This window comes from Littorina saxatilis, linkage group LG12, assembly GCF_037325665.1.
Source record: "Littorina saxatilis isolate snail1 linkage group LG12, US_GU_Lsax_2.0, whole genome shotgun sequence".
NCBI lineage: Eukaryota > Metazoa > Mollusca > Gastropoda > Littorinimorpha > Littorinidae > Littorina > Littorina saxatilis.
In genome coordinates, this window is record NC_090256.1 from 595,333 (window position 1) to 607,962 (window position 12,630).

At 41.9% G+C, this 12,630-nt stretch overlaps 1 protein-coding gene across 2 annotated transcripts in view; it reads right to left on the reverse strand.

Annotated features, from left to right (window-relative positions):
- The window catches only part of LOC138981009 (SH3 domain-binding protein 2-like), a 53,227-nt gene extending 47,222 nt beyond the window's left edge, over positions 1–6,005 (reverse strand). Inside the window, exon 1 of one of the 2 annotated variants that reach the window (XM_070353796.1) lies at positions 5,443–6,005. The gene's annotated coding sequence lies outside the window, so the exon portion shown is untranslated. The remainder of the gene's footprint in view (positions 1–5,442) is intronic. The other variant, XM_070353795.1, reaches the window with a different exon arrangement.
- Between the last annotated feature and the right edge of the window lie 6,625 nt (positions 6,006–12,630).

Below are 12,630 nucleotides of genomic sequence, written 5' to 3' on the forward strand. Positions count from 1 at the left end.
AGAGAGAGAGAGAGAGAGAGAGAGAGAGAGAGAGAGAGAGAGAGAGAGAGAGAGAGAGAGAGAGAGAGAGAGAGAGACGAAGCAAAAAAGAAGAACAAAGAAGAAGACGGAAAAATCCGAAGAACAAAATTCAGAAAAAAACAGACAAGTCGAAGAGAAAGAAAGTGGATGCAGAGAAAGACAGACTAGGGAGTGAGTGAGAGAGAGAGAGAGAGAGAGAGAGAGAGAGAGAGAGAGAGAGAGAGAGAGAGAGAGAGAGAGAGAGAGAGAAAGAGAGAGTGAGAGAGAGAGAGAGAGATGTTGTGTGGACAAGTGTGAGAAAGAGAGAGAGAGAGAGAGAGAGAGAGAGAGAGAGAGAGGAGAGAGAGAGAGGGTAAATGTAAATACAAATTTTGAAAAAAAATTGTCCATGATCTGTTTACTGTCCATTGAGTGTGAAGCTGAGAGAAAGAGTGAGACTGAAGGAAAACAATAATAACTTAATAAGAATTAAAATGATAATAAAAAAAAATAAAAAAATAAAAAGAGCCCTAATAATGTACAAACAAATACACGAGTTCTGTTTAATCAAAAGACATGGTCTATTTCAGGGAAAGTAGCGCGTTACACCTTTGATGTTAATGAGATCTGACACCGATTGACGAACAAAAATAGATTTCGCTAATACTTTCCTTGTGATAATTTGAGAGTGTGTTGAAACAAGTATAAAAAAGTTTTAGAGAAATCATTTGGGCAGACTTTATGATAGAGAATATTGAATAATTATGATGACATGCCATGCCACGAATCATCAGATAAACGGACGGTTGGGATTTGGTATGTGTCCAACTTATCGGAAGAATTAATGCTCTTATAGCTTACACAGGCCTCAATATTGTGTGTTTGTTGTATCGGAAGAATTAATGCTCTTATAACTTACACAGGCCTCAATATTGTGTGTTTGTTGTATCGGAAGAATGAATGCTCTTATAACTTACACAGGCCTCAATATTGTGTGTTTGTTGTATCGGAAGAATCAATGCTCTTATAACTTACACAGGCCTCAATATTGTGTGTTTGTTGTATCGGAAGAATGAATGCTCTTATAACTTACAAAGGCCTGAATATTGTGTGTTTGTTGTATCGAAAACCCATGGAATCATGCGAGACCGATTCAGCCTTGATCTTATTCTCTGTGGTTGTCTCGCTTCACTCTAAAAACTATTCTTATGTAAGGCGTATCACAATGAAAGGTAATAGTTTCCTAAGCCCTTGATAGATCTCAGGTGGTGTACACGTTCATTTACTCGCTTAGAAAGGTATCTCTTAAGTGCACGAAATAGGCCCACGCCCGCTTGATTTAATGATATCGTCGTGGTATGCATGTGACAGCAGATCACTCCAACAAGACCAGCAACCGCTTGATTTAATGATATCGTGGTGGTATGCATGTGACAGCAGATCACTCCAACAAGACCAGCAACCGCTCAATCAACCGAATGTTTACATCAATCTTTTTGACTTTCGTTATCATGTTCACACCCCCGCACTTGAAATGGGCGTGAATAGGTTTCACTCTGTGTTTCTGACTGTCTGTGTGTTGGTCCGTGTGTCCGCAGTAAGATCCCTGTTGGTAATGGGTCTATTACATTTTAGCTGAAATGGGTGTGTGGCTTGGACGTGGTGGACACATAGTCGAAGCAAAAGATTACGTTCCCAACTTCCACGGGAGAGTAGAAAATATTACCCAATATTGACGGACTGTGTGATGATATCTTCTGCTATTGGTCTGTTTCGACAGTGATATCAAAATATCGACCTCCGGTCTCGATTTTGATAGCATTGTCAATGTTAGATATATTGCTAATTCTTTGGACATTTTGTATTCACTGTAAAGAAATTACAAAAGTATTTGTCTCAGTTTTGGCTGTTCCATATCCCTCCCTCTGACTATTATTTCTTTTTGTTCACTCTTTTCTTGTACTTTTCAGTATTTCAAAATGTCTTTTCTTTCAAAAAGTCTTTAGTCACTTGCTCAACTAAATTCTGGGAGTTACATTTTCACGGATATATTTGTTTGTTTTTAAATGTAGGTGTTTTTGTTTTTGAAGTGGGGAAGCAATAAAGAGGTCGTCGATATCAAAACTGATATCGACGGAAATGTCGTCGATATCACTTTTGCACTGAGCTCAGTTTTGCCCAATTGACCAATGGAAATCCACGTAACATATGAAATAGCAATATACATGTATACGACACGTTTTGCTATTAAATGTGTACGTTGCAAGTGAGTCATCAGGGATCTAAAATAAGTAGCCTACACAGTACACAGTTACTAAGCACACGATTGTTTTCCTCAGTGTCTGCATGTCTGCCTGTCCCTCCACGCGCCTCTCTCTCTCTCTCTCTCTCTCTCTCTCTCTCTCTCTCTCTCTCTCTCTCTCTCTCTCTCTCTCTCTCTCTCTCTCTCTCTCTCTCTCTCTCTCTCTCTCTCTCTCTCTCTCTCTCTTGCTTTGCACCTTGTCATGAACATTTATAAACTACAATGTTTCATATAATGCACTTATGTACATAAACTTATACTGTTTTACTAATTATGTAAGTATGTAGTAGTAGTTATTATAGTAGATTTAGTCCCTCTTTAGGGCGAGGGCCAGATGCAAAAAAGTATACCAATGCTTATTCTGTTACCCTCGTAAAATAAAGAATTGTCATTGTCATTGTCATTGTCATTGTCATTGTCATTGTCTCTCTCAAATAGGGGCGGGGGCGTAGCTCAGTTGGTAGCGCGCTGGCTTTGTAGCCAGTTGGTCGCTATCAGCGTGGGTTCAATCCCCACGTTCGGCGAGAGATTTATTTCTCGGAGTCAACTTTGTGCAGACTCTCTTCGGTGTCCGAACACCCCCGTGTGCACACATGCGCACGAAAAAGATCCCACATTCACAGCGAAAGTCTCAGGGCTTGGAAAACACGAAGACACGCATGCATCATCTCTCGTCTCTGATTATCATGATCGTATTTCGATACTTTGACGAGACAAACCCAATGCTGGTGTGTCGAAGAAGATAGCCACAGCGGGCTTGTTCGAATCAAAGTATCACACCATATCTTCAGCGTATTACCAATACCTGTCCCAATATAGACCAGTTGGTCTAAGAGGACGTTAAACCCTAATAGTCAGTCAGTCTCTCAAATAATCATCCTTCCACCACACAAGAAAGTCTACACCCATTATGTTCCCCAATAAGGTATACACGAACTCGAACTTTTTATCTGATACGGTATATATCATAACACACGTCAACTGTGGCTATCTCCACAGAACTTCCGCGTTCTGGTGTTAGACGACAGCTGTGTGTACACGTCAGTGAAAGCTTCAGTGTTGAACAAGTCAGCCGACGGGTTTAAACTAAGTGGACCTGTCTTCAAGCTGCGTGTTGCTTGGAACGATTGAAAACCAGGTAGTGTTGATTCACCTCCGGGACAACCTGTGTCTGGCCTGTCTGAGAACACCTCAGCGTGAGGGATTTTGCAGCCAGCGCAGTGAAGATAAAGAGGTGAAAATGTTCTCTGCTCGCGCGGCAGCAAGCAGGATGTCTCTGAACTGGATTTGCTTTGGAGTTGTGAAGAGACTGATAGGTGTTTCAGCTCTGGCCGTGTCCAGAATGTTCGCTTGCAATTCGAATGTGTAGACTATGTGTGTGTGTGTGTGTGTGTGTTTTGTGTGTGTGTGTGTGTGTGTGTGTGTGTGTGTGCCATGGTGCGTGTGTGTGTGTGTATGTGTGTGTGTGAGTATGTGTGTATGTGTGTGTGTGAGTATGTGTGTGTGTGTGCGTGTGTTTTGTGAGTGTGTGTGTGTGTGTGTGTGGGTGGTGTGTGTGTGTGTGTGTGTGTGTGTTTGTGTATGTGTGTGTGTGTGTGTGTGTGTGTGTGTGTGTGTGTGTAAGGCACAAGGATAACAGAGTTTTTGATATGTTCAAACAATATGCGTGTGTGCATCAGTGCTCACGCGTGGATGTCTCGAACTGAACCTTGCTCGAACATATATATATACATAAAATGCAGACCAGACCAGACATACATATACAGAGAGAGAGAGACACAGCCACTGACACACACAAACACACACACACATACACACACACACACACACACACAAACACACACACACACACACACACACACACACACACACACACATACATAAACACAACCTTTAGCATGAAAGGTTAAATCAATAATCCACAAGGAAAATTAACGTTGAATCTATTATCACTTTTCATCACGCATCTCGAAAGTTTCAAGGACTTACTCTGCTGTTCAGGACAGGACAGTTTCTCGATCTCAGCTTATAAAGTTAGACAGATACACACGTATGAACACTGAGAGACAGACAGAAAGATAGACACACACACACACACACACACACACACACACACACACACACACACACACACACACTGACACAATCATAACTGAACACACACACACACAAACGCGCACACACACACACACACACACACACACACACTGACACAATCATAAACACACACACACACACACACACATAAACGCACACTAACACACACACACACACACACACACACACACAATCATAACTGAACACACACACACACACAAACGCACACACACACACACACACACACACACACACACACACACACACACACACACACACACACACACACACACACACACACACACACACACAATCATAACTGAACACACACACACACACACACACACACACACACACACACACAAACACACACACCACGATCAAGAGCCACCCATAATTATACACAAAGCCACCGCTAAGTACATGACAGCTTCCGAACTTTAAAAAATTCGGAAAGAGCTACTTAGGAATTTGAACGCACAATCTGCCAAACGGCCTGTCGAAGCTTGACACACTAAGCTGTACTGAGGAACGCCTTATCTACTCATTACCGTCAACAACAAAATAGTCAAGAACAAACGGCACAGCACACTCGGTATGTTGTGTGTTAAGTCTATTCAGTCATTAAAATACAAAATCATAGTAACATGCTCTAGTGCAGGTACAACCAAAGAGCATATTCAGCAAAGTACCCGGACTCATACAATGTAGGCTACCTCAAAAATGATTTCGTTGCCTACAACAAACAAAGCACACTCGGCGATGCTGAGGCTACTGAATTGCTTAAAATTGATTGTTTTACTTACTCGCCATGGTGTGGGTACAATTAAATTTCGTAAAGCCGGTCAAATTATGTGTCCTATTCATGTTGGTGAGGTCAGGAAATTATTTTGTCCGATTTACAAAAATGTGTAGCAACTTCCCTGCAATCCAAGAGCATGTTGAGCGAAGCACCCCGCCGGACTCATACCTAGTAAATAACACAGCACACTCAACGATATTGAAGCTCAAATGTAATTGAATGAAAGGATTGTTTTGCTTACCTGCCATGGTGTAGACCATATCCGAGACAATATTCACAGAAACACACCGACGCAGAACCGACCACCAACACACATTATTACAGCAAGGTCTCTTCGTACGGCGACAACCCGGTAGGTATAACCTGACATTCGGGTTGGGTCAATACCACACGTTATCAAATGTCGCTGCCACAGAAAAATAGGAAGCCTTCGGTTTTCTCCCTATCTCAATCTCTGTCCACACAAGTCACTTCAAACTGACAGTCTGTAAGCTGTACGTTGACGATGTTAGCTATGTGTAACGGAGCACAATATACCAAAGCCAGCAACTTGACACTCCAGCCCGCAGAGGAACACATTTGAACAATAAAGATACACACATGCACACTCGCATTATAACTTCACATAGAACACATACACAGGCAGCGAAGGCAACTACACACAAAACCCTGCCAGCGACAGTTTAAAAAAAAAAGAAGTGCACGACTTGATAAACAACTCGGTCTGACAGAGCTGCGAGGATTTGCCTTAACCGGGAAGTGAAACACACACACATAACCCGTCAGGCGAATGGATAGGACACAACTGGGACGACGAAGCAGTGTGAATTAGGTTCAGAATCTTGAATGTGTGGTACGATTACACACAACAAGTGGGGACAAAAAGGACGGTCGGTTAGAATGTAAAAGACCAGTAGCTATGTGACATCTCGCTGGGTCGAAATGCGGATTTGAGCTACAGGGGAACCCCTCTTTACGACCTCCCAACAAACTGAACAACTTGAACCGGGTCTTAACAAGGAGGGAGTCTTAAAATGGGGGTTATTACACAGGTTATGAACAGAAAGTGTGAGAAAACAGGGTCTTAAAAGGGAGGGAGTCTTACATTGGGGGGGAGGGGGGAGGGGGGAGGGGGGAGGGGGGAGGGGGGGAGGGGGGAGGGGGTGTGGTCTTAAAAGGGGGTTCTACTGTATTTGTGTTTTGGGGGCGAAAATTGTCTGAGCTGTGAATAGCCTGGTTCTGTGAGTTTATGATGGGGAGATAGTGAATTATCTGATTTAATAACATTGCCCAGAGTATCACGTTAGCAAAGGGAACAGGAGCGCAGATTTGTTTATGGAAATATCAGTGTTTAATGCACTTGAGCTTGTCAGTATCAAAGCGCAGGTCGATGGAAGTATTCTACACTCACAACTGAAGTGTTCCACTGTTGAACACACTTTCTGTAACCAGTGTTGAACACACTTTCTGTAACCAGTGTTGAACACACTTTCTGTAACCAGTGTTGAACACACTTTCTGAAGTAACCAGTGTTGAACACACTTTCTGTAACCAGTGTTGAACACACTTTCTGAAGTAACCAGTGTTGAACACACTTTCTGTAACCAGTGTTGAACACACTTTCTGTAGTAACCAGTGTTGAACACACTTTCTGTAACCAGTGTTGAACACACTTTCTGTAACCAGTGTTGAACACACTTTCTGTAGTAACCAGTGTTGAACACACTTTCTGTAACCAGTGTTGAACACACTTTCTGAAGTAACCAGTGTTGAACACACTTTCTGTAACCAGTGTTGAACACACTTTCTGTAACCAGTGTTGAACACACTTTCTGAAGTAACCAGTGTTGAACACACTTTCTGTAACCAGTGTTGAACACACTTTCTGTAACCAGTGTTGAACACACTTTCTGTAACCAGTGTTGAACACACTTTCTGAAGTAACCAGTGTTGAACACACTTTCTGTAACCAGTGTTGAACACACTTTCTGAAGTAACCAGTGTTGAACACACTTTCTGTAACCAGTTTTGAACGCAGTGTGACATATAGTACATAATTCTACTAGCAGAAATAGCCCACATGGTTAAAACTAGTGTTAAAATGAATACTAGTGCTTGCCATGTGTGCTACGTTTCGTCACGCTCATAAGAAAAATACATATCTCAGTGTTAGGCATTTCTGTAGTGAAACTACAGGGGAAGCTACTGGAAGGGTATTTATCATGCGTTAGAGAGTACACACTCTCAGACCATCGGAAACCATTGCCACGGTAACGTAAGCAAAACTGCCGATCTCGTTTCTTGAGTTAGGCACTTTTTCTTTATGATACAGGAAGACTTTTTTTGAGAATGTGAAAGTATGCAAAAGCTCTTCGTGGGTTGTGATACAGTTTTCCTGATTGAAAAATGTTGCTGTCAGCTCTTTATCTCACGTTTATCCAGCTGTCACTGCTCGAGATAGGCAGTTTGCAACTTATAACTAAAATGAGATAGGCAGATTGTTCAGAAACCAAAGAAAGTTTTCTGCGTTTTTCTCAAAACATAACAAAAACTGACATAGGCAATTATCTTATGAGCGTGACGGTTTGCTGTGTCCAAAACTGGTGGAACACTTCAATTTAGAATGTACTCTTTTATCCTTACTGTAGTATTACTGTTTGATATAATGATACTACAGTAAGGATAAATGAGTAGGATACTACGATTGACCGGCCTGTGTTTTAAAAGTATCTGAGTCCTTTACGTTTGACAGTCATGTTGATCAGCACATGATCTGTCCCGGCTTTGAGGCGGGATAAAGTGCTTCCGTCAGGCACTTGGTCACATGCTAACATATCAATGGGCTAATTCCTTTTTCCTGAACAGAGCGGAAACTTTGGCTGCATTAATTTCGTAATTGAATCCATTTGATAACTACGAAATTAATTCAGCCAAAAGTAGAATGTAGAGGAAACAGCCAGGCTGTGCTTTGTTGTTAGTGTCCAAGTGGGTGAATGTTCTTATTGTTAGTGTCCAAGTGGGTGAATGTTCTTGTTGTTAGTGCCCAAGTGGGTCAATGTTCTTGTTGTTAGTGTCCAAGTGGGTGAATGTTCTTGTTGTTAGTGTCCAAGTGGGTCAATGTTCTTGTTGTTAGTGTCCAAGTGGGTGAATGTTCTTGTTGTTAGTGTCCAAGTGGGTGAATGTTCTTGTTGTTAGTGTCCAAGTGGGTCAATGTTCTTGTTGTTAGTGTCCAAGTGGGTGAATGTTCTTGTTGTTAGTGTCCAAGTGGGTCAATGTTCTTGTTGTTAGTGTCCAAGTGGGTCAATGTTCTAAGTGGGTCAATGTTCTTGTTGTTAGTGTCCAAGTGGGTGAATGTTCTTGTTGTTAGTGTCCAAGTGGGTGAATGTTCTTGTTGTTAGTGTCCAAGTGGGTCAATGTTCTTGTTGTTAGTGTCCAAGTGGGTGAATGTTCTTGTTGTTAGTGTCCAAGTGGGTGAATGTTCTTGTTGTTAGTGTCCAAGTGGGTGGAATGTTCTTGTTGTTAGTGTCCAAGTGAGTGAATGTTCTTGTTGTTAGTGTCCAAGTGGGTCAATGTTCTTGTTGTTAGTGTCCAAGTGGGTGGAATGTTCTTGTTGTTAGTGTCCAAGTGAGTGAATGTTCTTGTTGTTAGTGTCCAAGTGGGTGAATGTTCTTGTTGTTAGTGTCCAAGTGGGTGAATGTTCTTGTTGTTAGTGTCCAAGTGGGTGAATGTTCTTGTTGTTAGTGTCCAAGTGAGTGAATGTTCTTGTTGTTAGTGTCCAAGTGGGTGAATGTTCTTGTTGTTAGTGTCCAAGTTGGTCAATGGTCTTGTTGTTAGTGTCCAAGTGGGTCAATGTTCTTGTTGTTAGTGTCCAAGTGGGTGAATGTTCTTGTTGTTAGTGTCCAAGTGGGTCAATGTTCTTGTTGTTAGTGTCCAAGTGGGTCAATGTTCTTGTTGTTAGTGTCCAAGTGGGTCAATGTTCTTGTTGTTAGTGTCCAAGTGGGTCAATGGTCTTGTTGTTAGTGTCCAAGTGGGTCAATGGTCTTGTTGTTAGTGTCCAAGTGGGTCAATGTTCTTGTTGTTAGTGTCCAAGTGGGTGAATGGTCTTGTTGTTAGTGTCCAAGTGGGTGAATGGTCTTGTTGTTAGTGTCCAAGTGGGTGAATGGTCTTGTTGTTAGTGTCCAAGTGGGTGAATGTTCTTGTTGTTAGTGTCCAAGTGGGTCAATGTTCTTGTTGTTAGTGTCCAAGTGGGTCAATGTTCTTGTTGTTAGTGTCCAAGTGGGTCAATGGTCTTGTTGTTAGTGTCCAAGTGGGTGAATGTTCTTGTTGTTAGTGTCCAAGTGGGTGAATGTTCTTGTTGTTAGTGTCCAAGTGGGTCAATGTTCTTGTTGTTAGTGTCCAAGTGGGTGAATGTTCTTGTTGTTAGTGTCCAAGTGGGTCAATGGTCTTGTTGTTAGTGTCCAAGTGGGTGAATGTTCTTGTTGTTAGTGTCCAAGTGGGTCAATGTTCTTGTTGTTAGTGTCCAAGTGGGTCAATGTTCTTGTTGTTAGTGTCCAAGTGGGTGAATGTTCTTGTTGTTAGTGTCCAAGTGGGTCAATGTTCTTGTTGTTAGTGTCCAAGTGGGTGAATGTTCTTGTTGTTAGTGTCCAAGTGGGTCAATGTTCTTGTTGTTAGTGTCCAAGTGGGTGAATGGTCTTGTTGTTATTGTCCAAGTGGGTGAATGTTCTTGTTGTTAGTGTCCAAGTGGGTGAATGTTCTTGTTGTTAGTGTCCAAGTGGGTGAATGTTCTTGTTGTTAGTGTCCAAGTGGGTGAATGTTCTTGTTGTTATTGTCCAAGTGGGTGAATGTTCTTGTTGTTATTGTCTAAGTGGGTGAATGTTCTTGTTGTTAGTGTCCAAGTGGGTGAATGTTCTTGTTGTTATTGTCCAAGTGGGTGAATGTTCTTGTTGTTAGTGTCCAAGTGGGTGAATGTTCTTGTTGTTATTGTCTAAGTGGGTGAATGTTCTTGTTGTTATTGTCTAAGTGGGTGAATGTTCTTGTTGTTATTGTCCAAGTGGGTAAATGTTCTTGTTGTTATTGTCTAAGTGGGTGAATGTTCTTGTTGTTAGTGTCCAAGTGGGTCAATGTTCTTGTTGTTAGTGTCCAAGTGGGTGAATGTTCTTGTTGTTATTGTCTAAGTGGGTCAATGTTCTTGTTGTTATTGTCCAAGTGGGTCAATGTTCTTGTTGTTATTGTCTAAGTGGGTGAATGTTCTTGTTGTTAGTGTCCAAGTGGGTCAATGTTCTTGTCGCGTGTGAAAGCCTGGCCAGGTATGTGGCGATATATTGACCTGATGGGTTGCACGAGGTGCAAGGTATGTGGCGATATATTGACCTGATGGGTTGCACGAGGTGCAAGGTATGTGGCGATATATTGACCTGATGGGTTGCACGAGGTGCAAGGTATGTGGCGATATATTGACCTGATGGGTTGCACGAGGTGCAAGGTATGTGGCGATATATTGACCTGATGGGCTGCACGAGGTGCAAGGTATGTGGCGATATATTGACCTGATGGGTTGCACGAGGTGCAAGGTATGTGGCGATATATTGACCTGATGGGTTGCACGAGGTGCAAGGTATGTGGCGATATATTGACCTGATGGGTTGCACGAGGTGCAAGGTATGTGGCGATATATTGACCTGATGGGTTGCACGAGGTGCAAGGTATGTGGCGATATATTGACCTGATGGGTTGCACGAGGTGCAAGGTATGTTTAAATGTTTGTAAGATTTTGTTTCCGCCTCTTCCAACCCCACCCCAAACCCTCCACCTCCCTATCCTCCACCTCCACTTCCCTCCTCCTCCTCCTCCTCCTCCTTCCCTTCACATCATTCCATATCGTTCTCCTTTTCAGTTCTCTCTCCTCCCCTTCACATCATTCCATATCGTTCTCCTTTTCAGTCCTCTCTCCTGCCCTTCACATCATTCCATATCGTTCTCCTTTTCAGTTCTCCCTCCTCCCCTTCTTCTTTTCTTGTGAGATTTTATTACTGACATGTTGTTTCTCCTTACCACCCGTTCAATCATAATCACGCATCATCGACACGATCAGTCACGACGCGACGCTCATCGGTCATAATCATCGTTCTTGGTAATCATCATTATTTTCTTTTACTGATGAGTTTTAGCGAAGGTTGGCTCTCTCTCTCTCTCTCTCTCTCTCTCTCTCTCTCTCTCTCTCTCTCTCTCTCTCTGTCTCTCTCTCTCTGTCTCTCTCTATCTCTCTCTCTCTCTCTCTCTCTCTCTCCCCCCACCACCTCCACCCCCATCGTCCTCTCACCACTACCCCCACTTATGCCCACCCATACCCCAGTTAACCTCCCCCCACCATTTCCCTACCCGCCCACCCAGTCCAGGCAAGAGTATGGAAAGCCGTTTGGCTCATAACCATTACACGCGTAATAAAACATAAATACACGTGTAATAAATAATTGATACACGTGTAATAAATGATTAATGCACGTGTAATAATCATTTTTACGCGTGTAATAAATAATTCATACACGTGTAAGAAATGATTAAATACGCGTGTAATAAATATTTCATGCGCGTGTAAGAAATGATTAAATACGCGTGTAATAAATATTTCATGCGCGTGTAAGAAATGATTAAATACACGTGCAGGAAATAGTTTATACTCGTGTAAGAAATGATTAAATACACGTGTAGGAAATTATTTAAATACACGTGTATTTAATCATTACATACACCCGTAATAAACTTAAAACTTGAATCGGAAAATATACGACATGCAAAGCAACAACTCTCGTCTATTCTACTTCCGGTTCGCGCGCACAACAACCGACTTCATCTGATAAAACAAGTAACTTACCTTTCCAATGCTGTGCGAGCCTGGGCAAAGGCGTTAAATTGTTCTCGCAAACCTTCTAAGGTGACATTGACGTTTGCCGCTTCCGCCATCTTGAGCTGTAAGCGTGCAAAGCGAGGCGATGAAGACGCATAGAGTGTTTTTCATGTGGATTCCCAGTCCGAGTTTTTAAGTCGCTTAACCACGTGACTCCTGCATTTTTAACGCTTGTATGAAATATTTATTACACGCGTATTTATTCATTTCTTACGCGTGTATGAAAAATGTATTACACGTGTATTTAATCATGTCCTACACGTGTACGAAATGATTAAATACACGTGGAATAAAAATGTCATACACGTGTACGAAATGATTAAATACACGCGTAATAAATATTTCATGCGCGTGTAAGAAATATTTAATACACGCGTAAGAAATATTTCATGCGCGTGTAAGAAGTAATTAATACACGTGTAATAATCATTTCATGCGCGTGTAAAAAATATTTAAATACACGTGTAATAAATAATTACACGTGTATTTAAATATTTCTTACACGCGCATGAAATGTTAATTACG